Source organism: Myxine glutinosa, chromosome 9 (assembly GCF_964187855.1).
Source record: "Myxine glutinosa chromosome 9, kmMyxGlut1.1, whole genome shotgun sequence".
NCBI lineage: Eukaryota > Metazoa > Chordata > Myxini > Myxiniformes > Myxinidae > Myxine > Myxine glutinosa.
In genome coordinates, this window is record NC_136269.1 from 54,710,282 (window position 1) to 54,734,562 (window position 24,281).

Sequence of the window (24,281 nt, forward strand, 5' to 3'; positions counted from 1 at the left end):
AGTTAGCTAATATCATCCAATCATGAGGCTAGCCAATATTATCCAATCATGAAGTTAGTGAATATCATCCAATCATGAGGCTAGCTAAAGTCATCCAATCATGAAGTTAGCTAATATCATCCAATCATGAGGCTAGCCAATATTATCCAATCATGAAGTTAGCCAATATCATCCAATCATGAAGTTAGCCAATATCATCCAATCATGAGGTTAGCTAAAGTCATCCAATCATGAAGATAGCTAATATCATCCAATCATGAAGCTAGCCAATATCATCCAATCATGAAGTTAGCCAATATCATCCAATCATGAGGTTAGCTAAAGTCATCCAATCATGAAGTTAGCCAATATCATCCAATCATGAGGCTAGCCAATATCATCCAATCATGAAGTTAGCCAATATCATCCAATCATGAGGTTAGCTAAAGTCATCCAATCATGAAGTTAGCCGATATCATCCAATCATGAGGCTAGCCAATATCATCCAATCATGAAGTTAGCCGATATCATCCAATCATGAGGCTAGCTAAAGTCATCCAATCATGAAGTTAGCTAAAGTCATCCAATCATGAAGTTAGCCAATATCATCCAATCATGAGGCTAGCCAATATCATCCAATCATGAAGTTAGTCGATATCATCCAATCATGAGGCTAGCTAAAGTCATCCAATCATGAAGTTAGCTAAAGTCATCCAATCATGAAGTTAGCCAATATCATCCAATCATGAGGCTAGCTAAAGTCATCCAATCATGAAGTTAGCCAATATCATCCAATCATGAGGTTAGCTAAAGTCATCCAATCATGAAGTTAGCTAATATCATCCAATCATGAGGCTAGCCAATATAATCCAATCATGAAGTTAGCTAATATCATCCAATCATGAGGTTAGCTAAAGTCATCCAATCATGAAGTTAACTAATATCATCCAATCATGAAGTTAGCTAATATCATCCAATCATGAAGTTAGCTAATATCATCCAATCATGAAGTTAGCTAATATCATCCAATCATGAAGTTAGCTAATATCATCCAATCATGAGGATAGCCAATATCATCCAATCATGAGGCTCACCAATATTATCCAATCATGAATTTAGCCAATATAATCCAATCATGAAGTTAGCTAATATCATCCAATCATGAGGCTAGCCAATATAATCCAATCATGAAGTTAGCTAATATCATCCAATCATGAGGCTAGCTAGTATCATCCAATCATGAAGTTAGCTAATATCATCCAATCATGAAGTTAGCTAATATCATCCAATCATGAAGTTAGCTAATATCATCCAATCATGAAGTTAGCTAATATCATCCAATCATGAAGTTAGCTAATATCATCCAATCATGAAGTTAGCTAATATCATCCAATCATGAAGTTAGCTAATATCATCCAATCATGAAGTTAGCTAATATCATCCAATCATGAAGTTAGCTAAAGTCATCCAATCATGAAGTTAGCCAATATCATCCAATCATGAAGTTAGCTAATATCATCCAATCATGAAGTTAGCTAATATCATCCAATCATGAAGTTAGCTAATATCATCCAATCATGAAGTTAGCTAATATCATCCAATCATGAAGTTAGCTAATATCATCCAATCATGAAGTTAGCTAAAGTCATCCAATCATGAAGTTAGCCAATATCATCCAATCATGAAGTTAGCTAATATCATCCAATCATGAAGTTAGCCAATATCATCCAATCATGAAGTTAACTAATATCATCCAATCATGAGGATAGCCAATATCATCCAATCATGAGGCTCACCAATATTATCCAATCATGAATTTAGCCAATATAATCCAATCATGAAGTTAGCTAATATCACCCAATCATGAGGCTAGCCAATATAATCCAATCATGAAGTTAGCCAATATAATCCAATCATGAAGTTAGCTAATATCATCCAATCATGAGGCTAGCTAGTATCATCCAATCATGAAGTTAGCTAATATCATCCAATCATGAAGTTAGCTAATATCATCCAATCATGAAGTTAGCTAATATCATCCAATCATGAAGTTAGCTAATATCATCCAATCATGAAGTTAGCCAATATAATCCAATCATGAAGTTAGCTAATATCATCCAATCATGAGGCTAGCCAATATAATCCAATCATGAAGTTAGCTCATATCATCCAATCATGAGGCTAGCCAATATAATCCAATCATGAAGTTAGCTAATATCATCCAATCATGAGGCTAGCCAATATAATCCAATCATGAAGTTAGCTAATATCATCCAATCATGAAGTTAGCCAATATAATCCAATCATGAAGTTAGCTAATATCATCCAATCATGAGGCTAGCCAATATAATCCAATCATGAAGTTAGCTCATATCATCCAATCATGAGGCTAGCTAATATCATCCAATCATGAAGTTAGCTAATATCATCCAATCATGAGGCTAGCTAATATCATCCAATCATGAAGTTAGCGAATATCATCCAATCATGAAGATAGCTAATATCATCCAATCATGAAGTTAGCTAAAGTCATCCAATCATGAGGTTAGCTAATATCATCCAATCATTAAGTTAGCTCATATCATCCAATCATGAAGTTAGCTAATATCATCCAATCATGAGGCTAGCTAAAGTCATCCAATCATGAGGTTAGCTAATATCATCCAATCATGAAGTTAGCTAAAATCATCCAATCATGAAGTTTGCTAATATCATCCAATCATGAGGCTAGCCAATATCATCCAATCATGAAGTTAGCCAATATCATCCAATCATGAGGTTAGCTAAAGTCATCCAATCATGAAGTTAGCCAATATCATCCAATCATGAGGCTAGCCAATATCATCCAATCATGAAGTTAGCCAATATCATCCAATCATGAGGTTAGCTAAAGTCATCCAATCATGAAGTTAGCCGATATCATCCAATCATGAGGCTAGCCAATATCATCCAATCATGAAGTTAGCCGATATCATCCAATCATGAGGCTAGCTAAAGTCATCCAATCATGAAGTTAGCTAAAGTCATCCAATCATGAAGTTAGCCAATATCATCCAATCATGAGGCTAGCCAATATCATCCAATCATGAAGTTAGTCGATATCATCCAATCATGAGGCTAGCTAAAGTCATCCAATCATGAAGTTAGCTAAAGTCATCCAATCATGAAGTTAGCCAATATCATCCAATCATGAGGCTAGCTAAAGTCATCCAATCATGAAGTTAGCCAATATCATCCAATCATGAGGTTAGCTAAAGTCATCCAATCATGAAGTTAGCTAATATCATCCAATCATGAGGCTAGCCAATATAATCCAATCATGAAGTTAGCTAATATCATCCAATCATGAGGTTAGCTAAAGTCATCCAATCATGAAGTTAGCTAATATCATCCAATCATGAAGTTAGCTAATATCATCCAATCATTAAGTTAGCTAATATCATCCAATCATGAAGTTAGCTAATATCATCCAATCATGAAGTTAGCTAATATCATCCAATCATGAGGATAGCCAATATCATCCAATCATGAGGCTCACCAATATTATCCAATCATGAATTTAGCCAATATAATCCAATCATGAAGTTAGCTAATATCATCCAATCATGAGGCTAGCCAATATAATCCAATCATGAAGTTAGCCAATATAATCCAATCATGAAGTTAGCTAATATCATCCAATCATGAAGTTAGCTAATATCATCCAATCATGAAGTTAGCTAATATCATCCAATCATGAAGTTAGCGAATATCATCCAATCATGAAGTTAGCTAATATCATCCAATCATGAAGTTAGCTAATATCATCCAATCATGAAGTTAGCTAATATCATCCAATCATGAAGTTAGCTAATATCATCCAATCATGAAGTTAGCTAATATCATCCAATCATGAAGTTAGCTAATATCATCCAATCATGAAGTTAGCTAAAGTCATCCAATCATGAAGTTAGCCAATATCATCCAATCATGAAGTTAGCTAATATCATCCAATCATGAAGTTAGCTAATATCATCCAATCATGAAGTGAGCTAATATCATCCAATCATGAAGTTAGCTAATATCATCCAATCATGAAGTTAGCTAATATCATCCAATCATGAAGTTAGCTAAAGTCATCCAATCATGAAGTTAGCCAATATCATCCAATCATGAAGTTAGCTAATATCATCCAATCATGAAGTTAGCCAATATCATCCAATCATGAAGTTAACTAATATCATCCAATCATGAGGATAGCCAATATCATCCAATCATGAGGCTCACCAATATTATCCAATCATGAATTTAGCCAATATAATCCAATCATGAAGTTAGCTAATATCATCCAATCATGAGGCTAGCTAGTATCATCCAATCATGAAGTTAGCTAATATCATCCAATCATGAAGTTAGCTAATATCATCCAATCATGAAGTTAGCTAATATCATCCAATCATGAAGTTAGCTAATATCATCCAATCATGAGGATAGCCAATATAATCCAATCATGAAGTTAGCCAATATAATCCAATCATGAAGTTAGCTAATATCATCCAATCATGAGGCTAGCTAGTATCATCCAATCATGAAGTTAGCTAATATCATCCAATCATGAGGATAGCCAATATAATCCAATCATGAAGTTAGCCAATATAATCCAATCATGAAGTTAGCTAATATCATCCAATCATGAGGCTAGCTAGTATCATCCAATCATGAAGTTAGCTAATATCATCCAATCATGAAGTTAGCTAATATCATCCAATCATGAAGTTAGCTAATATCATCCAATCATGAAGTTAGCTAATATCATCCAATCATGAAGTTAGCCAATATAATCCAATCATGAAGTTAGCTAATATCATCCAATCATGAGGCTAGCCAATATAATCCAATCATGAAGTTAGCTCATATCATCCAATCATGAGGCTAGCCAATATAATCCAATCATGAAGTTAGCTAATATCATCCAATCATGAAGTTAGCCAATATAATCCAATCATGAAGTTAGCTAATATCATCCAATCATGAGGCTAGCCAATATAATCCAATCATGAAGTTAGCTCATATCATCCAATCATGAGGCTAGCTAATATCATCCAATCATGAAGTTAGCTAATATCATCCAATCATGAGGCTAGCTAATATCATCCAATCATGAAGTTAGCGAATATCATCCAATCATGAAGATAGCTAATATCATCCAATCATGAAGTTAGCTAAAGTCATCCAATCATGAGGTTAGCTAATATCATCCAATCATTAAGTTAGCTCATATCATCCAATCATGAAGTTAGCTAATATCATCCAATCATGAGGCTAGCTAAAGTCATCCAATCATGAGGTTAGCTAATATCATCCATCATGAAGTTAGCTAAAATCATCCAATCATGAAGTTTGCTAATATCATCCAATCATGAGGCTAGCCAATATCATCCAATCATGAAGTTAGCCAATATCATCCAATCATGAGGTTAGCTAAAGTCATCCAATCATGAAGTTAGCCAATATCATCCAATCATGAGGCTAGCCAATATCATCCAATCATGAAGTTAGCCAATATCATCCAATCATGAGGTTAGCTAAAGTCATCCAATCATGAAGTTAGCCGATATCATCCAATCATGAGGCTAGCCAATATCATCCAATCATGAAGTTAGCCGATATCATCCAATCATGAGGCTAGCTAAAGTCATCCAATCATGAAGTTAGCTAAAGTCATCCAATCATGAAGTTAGCCAATATCATCCAATCATGAGGCTAGCCAATATCATCCAATCATGAAGTTAGTCGATATCATCCAATCATGAGGCTAGCTAAAGTCATCCAATCATGAAGTTAGCTAAAGTCATCCAATCATGAAGTTAGCCAATATCATCCAATCATGAGGCTAGCTAAAGTCATCCAATCATGAAGTTAGCCAATATCATCCAATCATGAGGTTAGCTAAAGTCATCCAATCATGAAGTTAGCTAATATCATCCAATCATGAGGCTAGCCAATATAATCCAATCATGAAGTTAGCTAATATCATCCAATCATGAGGTTAGCTAAAGTCATCCAATCATGAAGTTAGCTAATATCATCCAATCATGAAGTTAGCTAATATCATCCAATCATTAAGTTAGCTAATATCATCCAATCATGAAGTTAGCTAATATCATCCAATCATGAAGTTAGCTAATATCATCCAATCATGAGGATAGCCAATATCATCCAATCATGAGGCTCACCAATATTATCCAATCATGAATTTAGCCAATATAATCCAATCATGAAGTTAGCTAATATCATCCAATCATGAGGCTAGCCAATATAATCCAATCATGAAGTTAGCCAATATAATCCAATCATGAAGTTAGCTAATATCATCCAATCATGAGGCTAGCTAGTATCATCCAATCATGAAGTTAGCTAATATCATCCAATCATGAAGTTAGCTAATATCATCCAATCATGAAGTTAGCTAATATCATCCAATCATGAAGTTAGCTAATATCATCCAATCATGAGGCTAGCCAATATAATCCAATCATGAAGTTAGCTAATATCATCCAATCATGAAGTTAGCTAATATCATCCAATCATGAAGTTAGCTAATATCATCCAATCATGAAGTTAGCTAATATCATCCAATCATGAAGTTAGCTAAAGTCATCCAATCATGAAGTTAGCCAATATCATCCAATCATGAAGTTAGCTAATATCATCCAATCATGAAGTTAGCTAATATCATCCAATCATGAAGTTAGCTAATATCATCCAATCATGAAGTTAGCTAATATCATCCAATCATGAAGTTAGCTAATATCATCCAATCATGAAGTTAGCTAAAGTCATCCAATCATGAAGTTAGCCAATATCATCCAATCATGAAGTTAGCTAATATCATCCAATCATGAAGTTAGCCAATATCATCCAATCATGAAGTTAACTAATATCATCCAATCATGAGGATAGCCAATATCATCCAATCATGAGGCTCACCAATATTATCCAATCATGAATTTAGCCAATATAATCCAATCATGAAGTTAGCTAATATCATCCAATCATGAGGCTAGCCAATATAATCCAATCATGAAGTTAGCCAATATAATCCAATCATGAAGTTAGCTAATATCATCCAATCATGAGGCTAGCTAGTATCATCCAATCATGAAGTTAGCTAATATCATCCAATCATGAAGTTAGCTAATATCATCCAATCATGAAGTTAGCTAATATCATCCAATCATGAAGTTAGCCAATATAATCCAATCATGAAGTTAGCTAATATCATCCAATCATGAGGCTAGCCAATATAATCCAATCATGAAGTTAGCTCATATCATCCAATCATGAGGCTAGCCAATATAATCCAATCATGAAGTTAGCTAATATCATCCAATCATGAGGCTAGCCAATATAATCCAATCATGAAGTTAGCTAATATCATCCAATCATGAAGTTAGCCAATATAATCCAATCATGAAGTTAGCTAATATCATCCAATCATGAGGCTAGCCAATATAATCCAATCATGAAGTTAGCTCATATCATCCAATCATGAGGCTAGCTAATATCATCCAATCATGAAGTTAGCTAATATCATCCAATCATGAGGCTAGCTAATATCATCCAATCATGAAGTTAGCCAATATAATCCAATCATGAAGTTAGCTAATATCATCCAATCATGAGGCTAGCCAATATAATCCAATCATGAAGTTAGCTCATATCATCCAATCATGAGGCTAGCTAATATCATCCAATCATGAAGTTAGCTAATATCATCCAATCATGAGGCTAGCTAATATCATCCAATCATGAAGTTAGCTAATATCATCCAATCATGAAGTTAGCCAATATAATCCAATCATGAAGTTAGCTAATATCATCCAATCATGAGGCTAGCCAATATAATCCAATCATGAAGTTAGCTAATATCATCCAATCATGAAGTTAGCTAATATCATCCAATCATGAGGCTAGCTAATATCATCCAATCATGAGGCTAGCCAATATAATCCAATCATGAAGTTAGCCAATATAATCCAATCATGAAGTTAGCTAATATCATCCAATCATGAGGCTAGCTAGTATCATCCAATCATGAAGTTAGCTAATATCATCCAATCATGAAGTTAGCTAATATCATCCAATCATGAGGCTAGCTAATATCATCCAATCATGAGGCTAGCCAATATAATCCAATCATGAAGTTAGCCAATATAATCCAATCATGAAGTTAGCTAATATCATCCAATCATGAGGCTAGCTAGTATCATCCAATCATGAAGTTAGCTAATATCATCCAATCATGAAGTTAGCTAATATCATCCAATCATGAAGTTAGCTAATATCATCCAATCATGAAGTTAGCCAATATAATCCAATCATGAAGTTAGCTAATATCATCCAATCATGAGGCTAGCCAATATAATCCAATCATGAAGTTAGCTCATATCATCCAATCATGAGGCTAGCCAATATAATCCAATCATGAAGTTAGCTAATATCATCCAATCATGAGGCTAGCCAATATAATCCAATCATGAAGTTAGCTAATATCATCCAATCATGAAGTTAGCCAATATAATCCAATCATGAAGTTAGCTAATATCATCCAATCATGAGGCTAGCCAATATAATCCAATCATGAAGTTAGCTCATATCATCCAATCATGAGGCTAGCTAATATCATCCAATCATGAAGTTAGCTAATATCATCCAATCATGAGGCTAGCTAATATCATCCAATCATGAAGTTAGCGAATATCATCCAATCATGAAGTTAGCTAATATCATCCAATCATGAAGTTAGCTAAAGTCATCCAATCATGAGGTTAGCTAATATCATCCAATCATTAAGTTAGCTCATATCATCCAATCATGAAGTTAGCTAATATCATCCAATCATGAGGCTAGCTAAAGTCATCCAATCATGAGGTTAGCTAATATCATCCAATCATGAAGTTAGCTAAAATCATCCAATCATGAAGTTTGCTCATATCATCCAATCATGAGGCTAGCCAATATCATCCAATCATGAGGCTAGCTAAAGTCATCCAATCATGAGGTTAGCTAATATCATCCAATCATGAAGTTAGCTAAAATCATCCAATCATGAAGTTAGCTAAAATCATCCAATCATGAAGTTTGCTAATATCATCCAATCATGAGGCTAGCCAATATCATCCAATCATGAAGTTAGCTAATGCCATCCAGCCATTAAGATAGCTAATGCTATCCAATCATAAGGTTAGTCCCAATGTCATCCAATCATGAGGTTAGTCCCAATGTCATCCAATCATGAGGTTAGTCCCATGTCATCCAATCATGAGGTTAATTCCAATGTCACCCAATCATGAGGTTAGTCCCATTGTTATCCAATCATGAGGTTAGTCCCAATGTCATCCAATCATGAGGTTAATCCCAATCTCATCCAGTCATGAGGTTAGTTCCAATGTCATCCAACCATGAGTTTTTTTGTTTTTTTTTGTATACATAGTCGAGGCTCGTGAAAGAGGTAACATTTATCACACAAAAAAATCAAACAGACAAACAAACAAAGTCTATAAAAAGGGGAGCGGTAGACAAGATGGGGAGGGAAGGGGAAGCACATGAACACAACGTTTGAGAGCAGGGACATCGGGAATGTGTGGGAGGGAGAGGGCTTGGGGGGAGGCGGCGTGGGAAGGGGGGGGGGAGGTGGAGAAGTATAAACACAAGGACACCGAGGACTTCCAGGAAAGAAGTTGGTATTTCAAAAAAGTGGATTTGGGGTGAAATTAGCGGGGGGTAGAAAAGATCAAGGTTTTGAATGAGGAAAGATAAGAGATGGTGGTGAACAGCTGTTTTAAAGACCTGGAGGGAGGAGTGGGATTGAAGAGAGTGAGGGAGTTTGTTCCAGAGGTGGGAGAAAAGAGGAATGAAGGAGTGAAGGTGAGCAGAGAGTCTTGATTTTGGCACTTTAACCATAAGAGGGTTGCAGGCAGATCTTGTGCGACCTGTAGGAATATTTGGGGGACAGAGCCCAGAGAGAGCTGGAGGAGCAAGGCCGGAGAGGAGTCGGTAGAAGACAGAAAGACCACCAACCTGCCTGCGGTGAGTAAGTGAAAGGCCCTCGGAGTTAGCTTCATCACGGGAGATTCCAATGATTCTGAACGCTTTGGTTTCAACAGCGTGAAGACGAGCTAGGTGTGAGGCAGGAGCACCAGCACAGAGGGGAGAGCAGTATTCCATTGAGCTGCGGATGAAAGCCTTGTATGTGGTGAGGAGCTCAGGTGTGCCAAGGAAGGACTTCAAACGACGGAGGATGCCCAGTCGGTGACTGGCTTTGGAGGCCAGATTTGAAATGTGGTTTTCCCAGGAAAGATCTGGCAGACAGTGAGACCCAAAAGCTTGAGTGACAGAACTTCTTGGAGAGGATTATTCAGAAAGTGGATGGGAGGGTTGTCCATTCGGTCTTTTCGGAGAGACATCGTAAGAGTGTGAGATTTGTCAGGATTGAAAGAAATGTTCCACTTGTTTGCCCAGTCTGTGATTTTGTCCAGGTCTGCAGAGAGTGAGGAGGCTGCAGACTGCCGATCTGAGGGATGAGGAATGGAGCGGCAGAGAGTGGAGTCATCAGCAAAGAGATAGAGAGGATTTTCAAGAGAGTTGGAGATATCATTGATGAAGACCAGAAAAAGCACAGGGCCGAGAACACTGCCTTGGGGAATTCCAGCCTGAACAGGAAGAGGAGATGAGAGAAACCCATTCATGGCCACACGTTGACTACGACTAGAGAGGAAGTCCGCCAGCCATGCGTGGAGATTTCCATGGATACCAAAGTAGGAGAGGTTGCTGAGCAGAGCGGGGTGCCAGACCGTATCGAACGCACGTGATATTTCGAGGGAGACAGCTCTAATTTCTTGTTTGGCATTGAGGACCTCCATCCATTGATGAGATAGCAGAAGCAGCATGTCCATAGTAGAGTGACCTGGTCTGAAACCAAATTGATGATCAGAGATCAAGCCATTGGAGAAGAGGAAAGATTTCATATCCGAAGCAATGATGGATTCCATGACTTTGCTGATAATTGGGAGAAGGCTGATTGGTCTGTCGTTGCTAGGATCTGTTTTTGCACCTTTTTTGTGTAAAGCGGTGATGTTGGCTGATTTCCAAGCAGATGGCAGATCACCTTGAGCAAAAGAGAGGGTGAAGAGAACAGAGCGAGGGAGTGAAAGAGCGGAAGAACAGGATTTTAGGACCCGTGGGCTGATGCCATCAGGTCCAGTTGCATAATCAGAGTCGAGGGTTGACAAAGTCCTAATGTCACCCAATCATGAGGTTTATCCCAATGTCATCTAATCATGACGTTAGTCCCAATGTCATCTAATCATGAGGTTAGTCCCAATGTCATCTCATCATGACGTTTGCCCCAATGTCATCCAATCATGAGGTTTGTCCCAATGTCATCTAATCATGAGGTTTGTCCCAATGTCATCTAATCACGAGGTTTGTCCCAATGTCATCTCATCATGAAGTTAGTCCCAATGTCATCTAATCATGAGGTTTGTCCCAATGTCATCTAATCATGAGGTTTGTCCCAATGTCATCTCATCATGAGGTTTGTCCCAATGTCATCTCATCATGAGGTTAGCCACCGTTCGTTAACTGTTCATGTCCGGGTGCAGTCAACCTTTCATTGTGTCTTCTTTTGATTATCACAGTACCGTTTGTTATCCATCTCTTGCGGTACCGTTGCAGAACGAATATCGAAATATATTTTTTTACATTAAAAAAACTTGAAGCACTCGCAACCAGATTTCTAAAACCAAGAATCAACAATCACATCCATGAACGTTGTGGTCTCCAAAAGGTCAAGGGCACCACCTTTCCGGCTCCTTTATATTTTCGAAGATGTGTGGGTGAAATATCGAGAGTGAACGATTATACCTTCATTTGAAGATTCCCCATGGATATTGGACGAAAAATCTAAACATCACAATTTACAACCCACCCATGGCGCTGGCCAGGCAGGTATAACGTGTTGATGCCCACCTGCCCCTTGTCCAAAATCCGTCCCGCATCCCAAAATCACCTTTCCTTTTTTAAATCGTGGATCAGCCCATTTAACAAAATACATCAAACCAGTCGACACTCAGTAATCCGTAATTCACACCTTTACAATTCAAATCCAAATATGGTTCAGGTAGCCTACATGTACTTCATAGACAAAAGAAAACTCGTACGGAATCACTCACTGTCCGATCTGTCCCTGTCCGTGTGCATGCACCTTTACCTGCTCGTGAAGAGGTGGAAATGGCGATGGAGGCAAAACGTGAAAATGTCGAGAAGAGGCGCGTAAAGACGGGAGATCACGAAAAGAAGCGCAGACTGAAAAGGAGACAACAGGTGTTGTAAAAGGTAATTAATATGAGGATAAAACGAAGTAAGAATGAGTGAACGCAAGAGGCGCCACAATTACACTCTCTCTCTACCTGCGCTTACCGACGAAGCTACACCTGCGTTATCGCGCTATGAAACTAAGCTCCACCTCCGTTCACCCCATTTCACCAGCGGGCAGGTATGCAGCCCCTTTCTCATTACTACACCTGTCCTCTCCATTCGGTGCTCTTACTCGTCCCTCGTCTTGTGACCGACATTCTCGTTTACTCCATTGTCGACGATCGAATGAACTTCGTTCATTTTTTGTTTTGTTCTAAATATCGTGTTTATTTTGTAAGTTATTTATTTTGTTTATAAACATTATTTTAATTAAGCCGTGGTTGGTTGAACTTAAATCTTTATCTGGAAAATCTAAAACTTCATATATCTGAACTATGACCTGATGTGAGTAAACAATAAATTTATGACTTCATCAGTCACGTGATATGACAGCTAATAATTGGATCAAAGGGGAAAAAAATGGACTATTTTCTCCAAAACCACTCGATGAAAAAAAATTGAAACTTGGCAAATCTCATCAACTCCCCATAGGGTGTACATGGTGATAACGATGACTTCATCGGTGAAGTGGAATTCCAGCCATAATTGTTTCAATTAAAATTCTTCCAAAAAAATCTGAATCTTCATGTACTGTATCTGACCTCTGACCTGATATGAGTGCTGAATTAAACTTGTGACATATATATCCATGCCAAGAAACTATGTGACATAATAGATGCATGGATGTTACGGGTATATGGACCATAATGGCAGTGTGCCATAATAGGGTGCATGGATGTTACGGGTATATGGACCATAATGGCAGTGTGCCATAATAGGGTGCATGGATGATTCGGGTATATGGACCATAATGGTGGTGTGCCATAATTATAGGGTGCATGGATGTTACGGGTATATGGACCATAATGGCAGTGTGCCATAATAGGGTGCATGGATGATACGGGTATATGGACCATAATGGCAGTGTGCCATAATAGGGTGCATGGATGATACGGGTATATGGACCATAATGGCAGTATGCCATAATAGGGTGCATGGATGATACGGGTATATGGACCATAATGGCAGTGTGCCATAATAGGGTGCATGGATGTTACGGGTATATGGACCATAATGGCAGTGTGCCATAATAGGGTGCATGGATGTTACGGGTATATGGACCATAATGGCAGTGTGCCATAATAGGGTGCATGGATGATTCAGGTATATGGACCATAATGGTGGTGTGCCATAATAGGGTGCATGGATGTTACGGGTATATGGACCATAATGGCAGTGTGCCATAATAGGGTGCATGGATGTTACGGGTATATGGACCATAATGGCAGTGTGCCATAATAGGGTGCATGGATGTTACGGGTATATGGACCATAATGGCAGTGTGCCATAATAGGGTGCATGGATGATACGGGTATATGGACCATAATGGCAGTGTGCCATAATAGGGTGCATGGATGTTACGGGTATATGGACCATAATGGCAGTGTGCCATAATAGGGTGCATGGATGATTCGGGTATATGGACCATAATGGTGGTGTGCCATAATAGGGTGCATGGATGTTACGGGTATATGGACCATAATGGCAGTGTGCCATAATAGGGTGCATGGATGATACGGGGGTATGGACCATAATGGCAGTGTGCCATAATAGGGTGCATGGATGATTCGGGTATATGGACCATAATGGTGGTGTGCCATAATAGTAGCGTGTTCAGTTAGCGATGGTATTCTTGTTCAGAATGAACACACGAGGCGAGAATGTGCACTCTGTCGAGTGCCTTTCTAGTTTGTTTTCTGATTTTGTTGTTCTTTTCAAACAATTGCCTTCCAGCATAATAAGGCACCATGAACCAAATGTAAGAATTAATCATGAACGGGCAGAAGAATTGCCCATGGAGTATAGCCTGGAATTTCACGGAGGCCGAGACCAGACCAGGAAAGAAAGCGTTACTATGGAGCTCATTAATGAGCAGGTTGGATTAAAAACCCAACAATCCAATACTAGTGTGCTCATTTTGTTGGCCAAGCTTGGATATAATATTGCTTTGTTTACATGACCAGCATTTCGTCATTGCGTTTCAGTGTTGAAATCTGGTGTCTCTGTCTCTGCTTTCTTGCCCTTTCAATCACTTAACAATGGAAAAGTACAATTTTTGCATAAAATGTGAACCAACCTGTGAGGACTTTCCAATTATTTGTGTGAATCCAGACGTTCTGGTGCTTGAGAGAAGCAAGTTTCAAAAGACATTTGCAACACATCTTCTGCTGGGCAGCCATTAAAGACCCACTCGAGCATCTCACAGTAGAGATGGGGCAGCAAATATCGCAGGTGTTGGTCCATCACCGAGATATTGGAGGACACAGGAGAATAAAAATAAGTGATGTGGATACTTCAACGGGCACACAGTATTCATCCCTGGTTGTTGTTGTTTTTGTTGTTTCTGTATAGCCCCGGACAGTTCTCTCGAACAACCCTGCGGCACGGAGACAGCCGATCGATCTCCCAGGAGCGACCCAGAGATCCTGCACAACCCGGACACGATTGCCCAGGCTTCATGGGCCCTAGCGCATCCTCTTTCCTCATTGAGGTTCCATGTGATCTGCCTGGTTAAGCCACCATCGGCTTATTTGGGGGGTCGAGGTCGTTACGGACGCATAGATGATCCACAACAACCTGATCCTGGACCTTATGAGAGTGCACTATCACGACGAATGACTCGTGGCATTGTCTAACTAACGTGAGAATAAAGTTTGCTGTGCTTGGCATCCTGTAGATATTCTGCCAGGTCCTTGTTAAACCTTCGCTGACGAAGTTGACGTTTAATACTAAAGTCGCCCTTCACAAGGAATTAGACCCTTAAGACCCAAGACCCAGCAAGACCACGAAGACGATCATGACCATGAAGATGCACAAAGACTCTAAGACCCCAAAAACGTATAAAAAAGTCTAAAGGTCAAAAGGGTCTACAGGGTATTAAAAGGTGTGAAGGTCTAAACTCTAAAGGGTAGAAAGGAGTCTAAGGGTCTTTGGGGTTCTAAAGTTTCTAAGAGGATCTAAAGTGTCAAAGAGGTCTAAGGGCTCTGAAGGCTGTACCATTGTGGAGGGGTCTACATGGTTTTAAAGGTCTTAGACCTTGAACTCCTAAAGGGTCTTCGGGTTATAAATAGTCTTATGGTTCTAAAATGTCTTAGGGGTCTAAAGGTTCTTCGGGGTATAATTGGTTTAAGAGGTCTTAGGGTCTCCGAGTTTAAAAGGGGTCTTAGGGATCTTGAAGGGTTTTAAGGGTCTTGAGTTTTTTTGGGTTCTTGATGGTTTTAGTACCCTTTGGACTCCTTCAGACAAATCTGACCCTTTAGACCTTAAATTACATCCTTTAGACCCCTATGACCTCTTAAGACCCTTCAGACACTTCAGACCCATTTAGACCTTTCAACCCTTTAACCTTCAGACCATTTGATCTCTCCAACCTTTCAGACTTTTTGACCTTTACACATTTTATATCTGGACCATTTAGACCTTTCATTTGCAATCAACGACCTTTCATGTAGTGCATCCTTCCATTTATTTGCCATGCAAAATACCCCACACAAAAGTCCTGGCGAGGGTCTACAATCTCTGATTGTTCTTTCTTATTTGTCTTGCATTTGTAGTGACACAAACGTTTGACAAAAAATTCCATTTTGTAGGAAGAAGAGGACAGAGGTCAGTGTGATGTGGGAAGAGGAGAGTCTGTGTGCCACTGCAGAAGGGTAAGCGTGTGAGGTCTTTGCCAATGTGAAATCATTATTATCACCATAATTTAATACTTACCTCTTGATGGATCAGACCCACCAAACCAAAATCAGGAAGGTAAAGCAATCTGAATTGAGGTACATAATATTCTGGAGGGTTCCGCTGAGAACCCATGAGGATTAATTGACATACTACTTGGATGTTTTTGGCTACACTATAAGATCCAAGCATTTTAAATACGTGCAAGTTTTCGGTGATGTTGTTTTTCTGAATTGCCAGTATAAATTCCTGTAGTTGGGTTTGCAAACACAAATGGGTATTGATTGCTATCGAGAAGTGAGGGGAACATGCGAGTGCACAGCATGAAATGCGGGCCGGGCCCGGTTCGGGGCCCGCCCAAGGGCCATGGAAAATATAGAATTTGACACGCTTTGTGGTGCATCTGAACACTTTATGGCCTCTTGTGCTACATTCTTTTGGGGAAAATATTTTGAAGTGGCTTTGAGAAGATTTTTTTTTGTCATGTTAATACATTTGGATTTTTTTTGATACATTCTCGGGGCTCGTGGAAGAGCGAGAACATGGAATGGATCAGGACGTAACAAAACAAAAGGAACAGTAGAAAGAGAGGAATGGAAATCTACCAACGGCAGTGATGAAGGACAGAATAGAGGGAGAGTTGGGGAAAAAAGGAATGTTGGGAAGAATGAGGGCATCTGTAGGATGCAAGGGGTGAGCAACATGGATACATCTGCAAACTCTCTGGAAGGACAAACTGGAAACTTGGAAATAGGTGGGCTCGGTGGGTAACGGGGATACAAAAGATCACGATTTTGGATGGGGGATGATCTGAGATGGTGGTAAAAAGGTCTCTTCAAGCCCTGGAGGGAAGAATGAGATTAAAGATACTGCAGAAGTTGATTCCACAGGTGGGGGGAAAGAGGAACAAATTAGTGGAAGTGGGCAGTAATTCTGGCTTTTGGTAGTTTCCCCAGAGTGGGGTTACTGGGAGAGGTCGTGCGCCCCATATAAACCCGGAAGGGGGGGACATAGCAGGGAAAGGGAAGAGGGTGCAACCCAGAACGTGAATGAGAGCATCCTGTTGAGAGCCAAGAGCTGTGATTTGAGGGATCAGTGCTGACATCTGGTTTCGGGGCATGCGGAGCATGCCAATTTTGTGACGTCTTGATGTCAGCCATTTTTGTGACGTCTTGATGTCCGTGCACGAGTATAATCTATTTGTGTTCCACTCGCTATCGAAGGAAAATGGAAAAATAGTTGAAGCAAATTATTTGTTTAATGTCACTTTCATATTCTGAACACTCAATCTCCAAACTTTCTTAATTATCTGTCATTAGTGTGACACCACAATTCATCCTGCCTTTTGAGAGATAGGGCCAAAAACGATATATAGCACGATATCTCAAAAAGTTGTCGACGGATTATAACAAAACTTGGTGGATGAGTTGGTCAAGTGACAAGAACAAGCATATTCGATTTTGGTTCAGATTCTGATGCAGATCCGGCCTATCAAATGGGGTACAAAACATAAACTGTTCAGCCTGGCGGAGGTGTGCACTCTACCGAATGCCCTTCTAGTTGTTAGTTGTTTTTCCCCTTTACCCCCAAGCTTGATGTCATCTCTTGCTCAATAATGCAAGCTTTTTTGAATTGCTTCAGCATAGCCAAAAAATTTCATCGATGTTTCTGCAGGTCCTGTGCATTAGATTAGGCCTTTTTTTCTACCTCCTATCAAGAACACGGATCTAGCATTTCCCCAGGCTTTTTAACCCTCAAATAAGATTGGCATGCGATGCTTTTGCGATTCAAACTGAAATGGAAGTAAATTCAATTGGTGAAAGTGAGACGTGGAGAAATTGACAGAGGTCAGATGAAGATGGAGCTGAAGAATAAAAGTGTTGGCAAAACAAGAGGGTGGATAAATATAACTTGAAGAACGTAGAGGAGATGTGGAATGTAGATGTGGGACTGCGTGAACAGTAAGACCATCACATGACATATAAAGGCAATGGGTGAAAACAAAACCGTTTATATTTCTTACAATACAATTTAGCAAGTTTTTAATTTTTATGTTGTATTAATACAACAAATTTTAGACTTTTAATGAAGCAATCATTCTCAATTAATGTTGCTATATGCTGTTGTGTTGCTATAATATCCTTTTGTCCATGTGATTTGCCATTGCCTTTCTGGATGGGCAGCAGGAATTTGGAACATGTGCAGAGTACCAGAGAGATACCTGGGCTACTCTTACTGATTGAGAACACTTTTTGGGAACTGTAATGTCCACAAGCAACCCATGCCATCAGGAGGGACCCCAGCCAGATTAATGTCCAATCTCATGGTTGTTGTACTAATTTATGCAACACCTTACCTGCAAAACACCAGAGTGACATCCTAAAGGCAGGTACACTTCCTCTAAACTGCCATTAACAGCCTATTACTCCATGTACTTACAATTCATTCATAAGTAAAAAGGCATATCAATGTCAGCACTAGTGGTTTGGTGGTGAATATTGAATACAAAGAATATTTTTTTCTTGATTATATATCATCTGATCAGGATTTTACTTATTTTTTAAAAATTAATTAATTGAACTCTGTATCTTTTGATATTAATCTGAATTGCTTCCCATCCAATTTTCAATAATATGTAGAGCTTGTTCACGCAATATTTTCACCTCTCTCCCCTTGATCTCACGCTCATCTCGACCCTGCTGTTGGTGTTGCCCCTTTCCATTTTGTTCATTTCAATTCTGCATCTAGCTCTTCCACGAGCTTCGACCTTGCATACAAAGAAGTGACATAATGCTCATAAACCACGACATTTACTTAGATTTACATTCAACATCACCTGCATACCTCTGGTCCATTGCACTTGTGTAGCTACCTGGATTTACTCAGTCACCCTGAAGAACAAAAACTTGTTGTGGTTTATGCAGGAGAGGTCAACGTAGTATTTTTCCATTCATCTAGCATGTTAGAACACGTAATTAACTTTTTGTGGTTATTGATGAAGCAATATGAAAAAAACACTCAAACTAGCCCTGGCAGAGGATAAACAGATTATATTTGTATGGACAATTAGCTTATTATGGGATGGCAGGTTAGCTTAAAGGAATGTGTGTGTCCCGCAAACAGCAAGGCCTTTCTTTATATTGTCGTGTTCACCGGGGATTAACACCCTTGGTGACGGATGGGCAACTGAGCTTTAAATCCGAGGCGTTCACCCAAACTATGGCGGTGCCTTTTATACTCGTGAGGGTGGAGGGTGACAAAGCTTACCTGAACGGGTTTCACTGGGGCGTCCTCGAACCCACAACAAATAAACAAGATGGATACAAAATGGAAAATGTACAAATAACAGGTTGAATAAAAGAAATGCCAGGATAACAAAACTGTTCGGTAAAACTAAATTCGTAAATTGAGACGTCTCCACACGGACTCATGAAACAGACACAGGGAGAAATAAAACAATGAATAATAATGTGTGTGGTGCGTTTGCCTGATACTCCACCTGGAGTCCATGACCGTCCGGGGTCGTCACAGATCCCGCGTCCCTGCACGGGAAAACACGTGTTGGCACCCAGTGGCGTTCACCCGCCAACCGCCGACATGAAGCGAACAGGACCTCACTCCCTTCTCGTCACTCCTGCTCGGCCGCAACACCCCGACGTTCCTCCCAGGCACACTCGGCACCACACGCCACTGCCACAAGCCAACACCAAGAAGAGAGAAGAGAAGGATGCGTCTGCCTTCACTCGCAGCCGGGAACAGAGAGAGTGCGTGAATGCCACTGCCTACACCAAGCCCAACACGAGAGAGAGCAATGCGTGACCGCTTGTGATCGAAGTCAGGACCGTTATTTCACCCCAGATCCACTTTTTTTTTTAAATTCCGACTTCTTTCCTGGAAGTCCTAGCAGTGTCCATGTGTTTTATATCTCTCCTGCCACCCCCCCCCCGCCCCCTTCCCGTGCCTCCTCCCCCCAAGCCCTCTCCATCCCACAGATTTCCCGATTTCCCTGCTCTCAAATGTTGTACTTGTGTGCTTCCCTCTCTCTCCCCATCCTGTCTCCCTCTCCCTTTATCTTATGTTTTATGTTTCAGTTTGTCTTTTTGTGATTAATGTAGCTCTTGCACGAGCCTCGATCTTGTTTACAAAAAAATAATAATAATAAAAGGACCAAGAGAGTATCTGCGACCGCTCGCTATGCCAGCAACGAACCAAAAGAGAGACAGCGACTGCACGCTATGAAACCCAGAGCCAAGAGAGAGAGAGAGAGAGAGAGAGAGAGAGAGAGAGAGACGTGCGACTGCACGCTATGAAACCCAGCATGGAGAGTGCACAAACTACGACCACCTGCGATGCCAGCCACAAACCAAGAGAGAGTAAATGAAAACTGGGACCATGACTGGATGAAAGCCAGGACCAAGAGAGACATGTGACTGTACGCTATGAAAACCCAGAGCCAGGAGAAGGAAAATGGCGGGACGTGTCCTTTTTGTCCCTCTGGTGTTGGAACGTTCTTTGATGATGTCCTCACGTGTTCCAATCAGCGAGCACCATCGCATCGCTCCACAGCCATGACCAATCTTCACCTTTCGGGGCGAGGCCTCATGGCCCTTATTGCTGTCCCTGCGATTACTCGGCTGGTGGTGTCAGTGGTAGTGTTCTAATGTCCAGATCCGGTCGCTTTATTTAGTGCATTTAGTATAGGTGCATAGTGCATGGCTGGTGTTACATGTGTCATAAGGAACAAAGGGAAAACCGCAGAGGCAACTACATACAGGGAAAGTTACCTTATACCCTAACTAATTAGCATAGCTCCACCCCTCGCCATGGAAACAAACATACACTTACGCGGCATCCGGCCTAACGGATTCCTACTTAGTTACATGAGGGTTTCTTCTTCTTCGTGGTATTCGGGGCACGCTTCTCTACACAATCTATCTGGACTAAGGGACTTCATTGCCTACCCCCATAAACGTAACAATATACTTTAAACACTGCATGGGGTGTCATGTTCTATGGATTCTCTACTTTAATTCTGCTTTTACTCCAAAATAATGTTCCAAATCCTTTCCAAACTTCTGATGCTTGCACCCTGTTACTTTTCCAAAATGTCTTTTTGAGGAAATTCATATAATTTTGTGTAATATTTATACCTCTTCAACAATAGGGCAATTACATAATCTGTCCAATGTTTAAATGACATTGTTTTTTCATAAATTGCTTTTGTGACCATATTCCCATTTGTTTTCTCACGGTTAAATATCCATAGACCAACTATTGGCTGAAAAGAAATCACTTCTTTATACCCTCTTTATATTCCTCACACATTTTCACAAATAAGCTCACCTACATTATTGCTCAACGGATTTGGCGGAATCTTGGTTGTACACGTTGGGTGTGTGACAAGGACGAATCGATTCGATTTTGGTGAAGATCTGAATGTGGTTTTGATATTACATATTTGATATATCCAAATCGATATTACGAGACTTTTTAGAATTCGTATGCGATTCTTCACTATGGAGAGATGGGTCAGAAACTATATATAGCATAATATTTCAAAATGTTGTGGACGACTTCTGACAAAACTTGGTGGATGAGTTAATTAGATGACAAGAACAAGCTGATTCGAATTTAGTTTAGGTCCGGTTTCAGATCCGGCCTATGAATGTGATTCAAAACGTAAAATGTTTAGCCTGGTGGAGCTATGCGCTCTACCGAGTCACGTTCTAGTTTTTCTTGCAGTGTCTCAAACTCAGTATCATGAACCAGCTCTTCCGGTCATTGCAGCATTGTATCAAATGGAGGAGAAGCATTACAAATTCCGTTAGAGACTCTTAAAACATCTAAACAATCCTCTTTCATTCCATGGGTAGCTTGGCGACTGAGGATACTAATTGTCACTGAGATCAGAAAAAAATATCTATAGCCAAAGAAGCTTTTCGCAAAAGAAAGGAGCTTCTGAGAAAGAGCTTCATCAAACAGCTGAAGAAGAGGTTGGTGAAGATACTTGCTTTTGAGTGTATATGCTTTACGGATCAGAGACATGGATATTCAGAAAGGAGGGGGAGAAAGGAAACTTTGAAAATCTCTGTTTGGCAAATGTTGGAAAGATTTGTTGTGTTGAACACAAGAGAAATGAAGAATCTCATAAGTTGAAGAGGGGAGGTGTTTGATTTAGACAGTTAGGAAGAGGAAGAAAAACTGGCTTGGCCACATTTTGAGAGCAGATGAATAGTTAAAAGAGGTGATGAAAGGTAAGTATGGAAGGAAATAATCAGAAGAAGACAGAATGATGTTGCTGGGTTGGATAAAATATGAAGGCAGATACAAAAAGCTGAAGGTGAAAGCCATGGCCAGAGAAGGGTGGTGCCGAAAGAAACCATGATCCTACCAAAGGGCAGAGTGTTTCAGGAGAATGAGGATGAAAGATCATAAAGATGTGCGCACAGCAATCGAAGATATTGGTTTACCTTTACTCGAGTTAAAATGAGTAGACAAGAGGCAAGTTACTACAGTGTATGGGGTTTAAAAAAAACTGAATAAGAAGCCCAGTATTTAGATAGGAACTCCAAAGCCTTCCAACTTCTTCTTCTTCTTCTTTATCTGGAGCACTTATTGTTGTGGCAGAGCAGAAAAGACAAGTAGGCCTTTAGGTAGGCTTTAATCAACACAATGGTGGCCAGGTGCACAATAAGAGGCCCAACCAGGGCTTGAAGTCCTTAAGGGGGAACGTAGCATGGAGCGGATTGTAGGCAGCCCGCATGCCATCGGCTGACCTGCATTTATACAATAACGATACCAGAACACAGGAAGTGAGGACACAGGAAGTGAGGTACACAGGAAGTGAGGAATCAAGAAAACTCGAATGATGTCATTCTCCCCTTGCTTAGAAAAACACTACTCAGAGGCCCAGACGGTCGGGGGCCCCCGGGCATGTTGTGATCGTCGTAGCGGCTGTTGTCCAGTAGCATTTCCAGAGACTTCAGTGGGCACGGAGCTAGGATCGTCCGATGCAGTCGAATCTCTGCCAAACCCATTCTCCAAGTCACACGGTGCCTTGTTCTGTTGCTCCCATCCCGTTGTGTCTCCATTCGGGGCCAAATGTCGGATGGATACAGTGGTTTCCTTGCCGTCTGGATAGCGGACCTGGGCATACTGCAGATTCGCCTGCAGGAGTTCCACTTGGTCGACCAGTGGTTCCGTCTTACTCTGGCGCAGATGTCTTTTGAGTAGGACAGGTCCAGACGTGGATATCCAAGTCGGTACCGAGCTACCGGTCGCAGAGCGGTGAGCAAAACTTAGCAGTCTTTTGTGTGGGGTAGCGTTAGTAGCTGTTGACAAGAGAGAACGGATCGAGTGTAAGGCGTCAGGCAAGACAGTTTGCCATCACTGGGTCGGCAGTTGGCGTGACCTCAGGGCCATGGTGATAGCCTTCCAGACTGTTCCGTTGTAATGTTCAGCTTTTTTTATTACCCTGTGGGTTGTAGCTAGTGGTTCTGCTGCTGGAGATGGCTTTACTTGTCAGGAATTCACCGCGCTCTCGGCTCATGAACGACGGTCCCCGATCCGAATGGATGTAGGTGGGCATTCTGAAGAGGGCGAAAAGTTGGCAAAGGCAGTCGATCACCGTATAACTTGTCATGTTCGCACATGGGAACACAAAGGGGAATCTCGAGTACTCATCGATGATAGTGAGGAAGGACTGGTTTTTGTCAGTGCTTGGCAAAGGTCCCTTAAAATCTATGTTAAGGCGCTCAAATGGCTGGGTAGCTTTTACGACGTGGGCCCTTTCTGGCCGATAGAACCGGGGTTTGCACTCTGCACAGGTTCTGCACAAGCCGGTCATCCATCGATCGTCTTCCGAATAAGGTAGGTTTCGAGATTTCACGAAGTGGTGTGTGATTCCCGGGCATGTGATTCCCGGGTGACATAGGGACTGGTGGAGGTTGTATAGTGAACGATGGTCCACTATGGTCCAGGCATGTAGATGAGCAGTATGATATTGAGAATGCATCAGGAGGTATGTTTTCTTTCCCCGGATGGTAGATAATCTCATAATGGAAGCACGATAACTCCATGCGGCAACGAATGATCTTGTCGTTCTGTAT

The 24,281-nt window shown here is 40.4% G+C and overlaps 1 protein-coding gene across 1 annotated transcript in view; it reads right to left on the bottom strand.

Moving 5' to 3' along the window:
- The window catches only part of LOC137434704 (claudin-7-like), a 54,113-nt gene extending 41,662 nt beyond the window's left edge, over positions 1-12,451 (bottom strand). Inside the window, exon 1 of the mRNA XM_068127851.2 lies at positions 12,233-12,451. The gene's annotated coding sequence lies outside the window, so the exon portion shown is untranslated. The remainder of the gene's footprint in view (positions 1-12,232) is intronic.
- Positions 12,452-24,281: the final 11,830 nt, after the last annotated feature.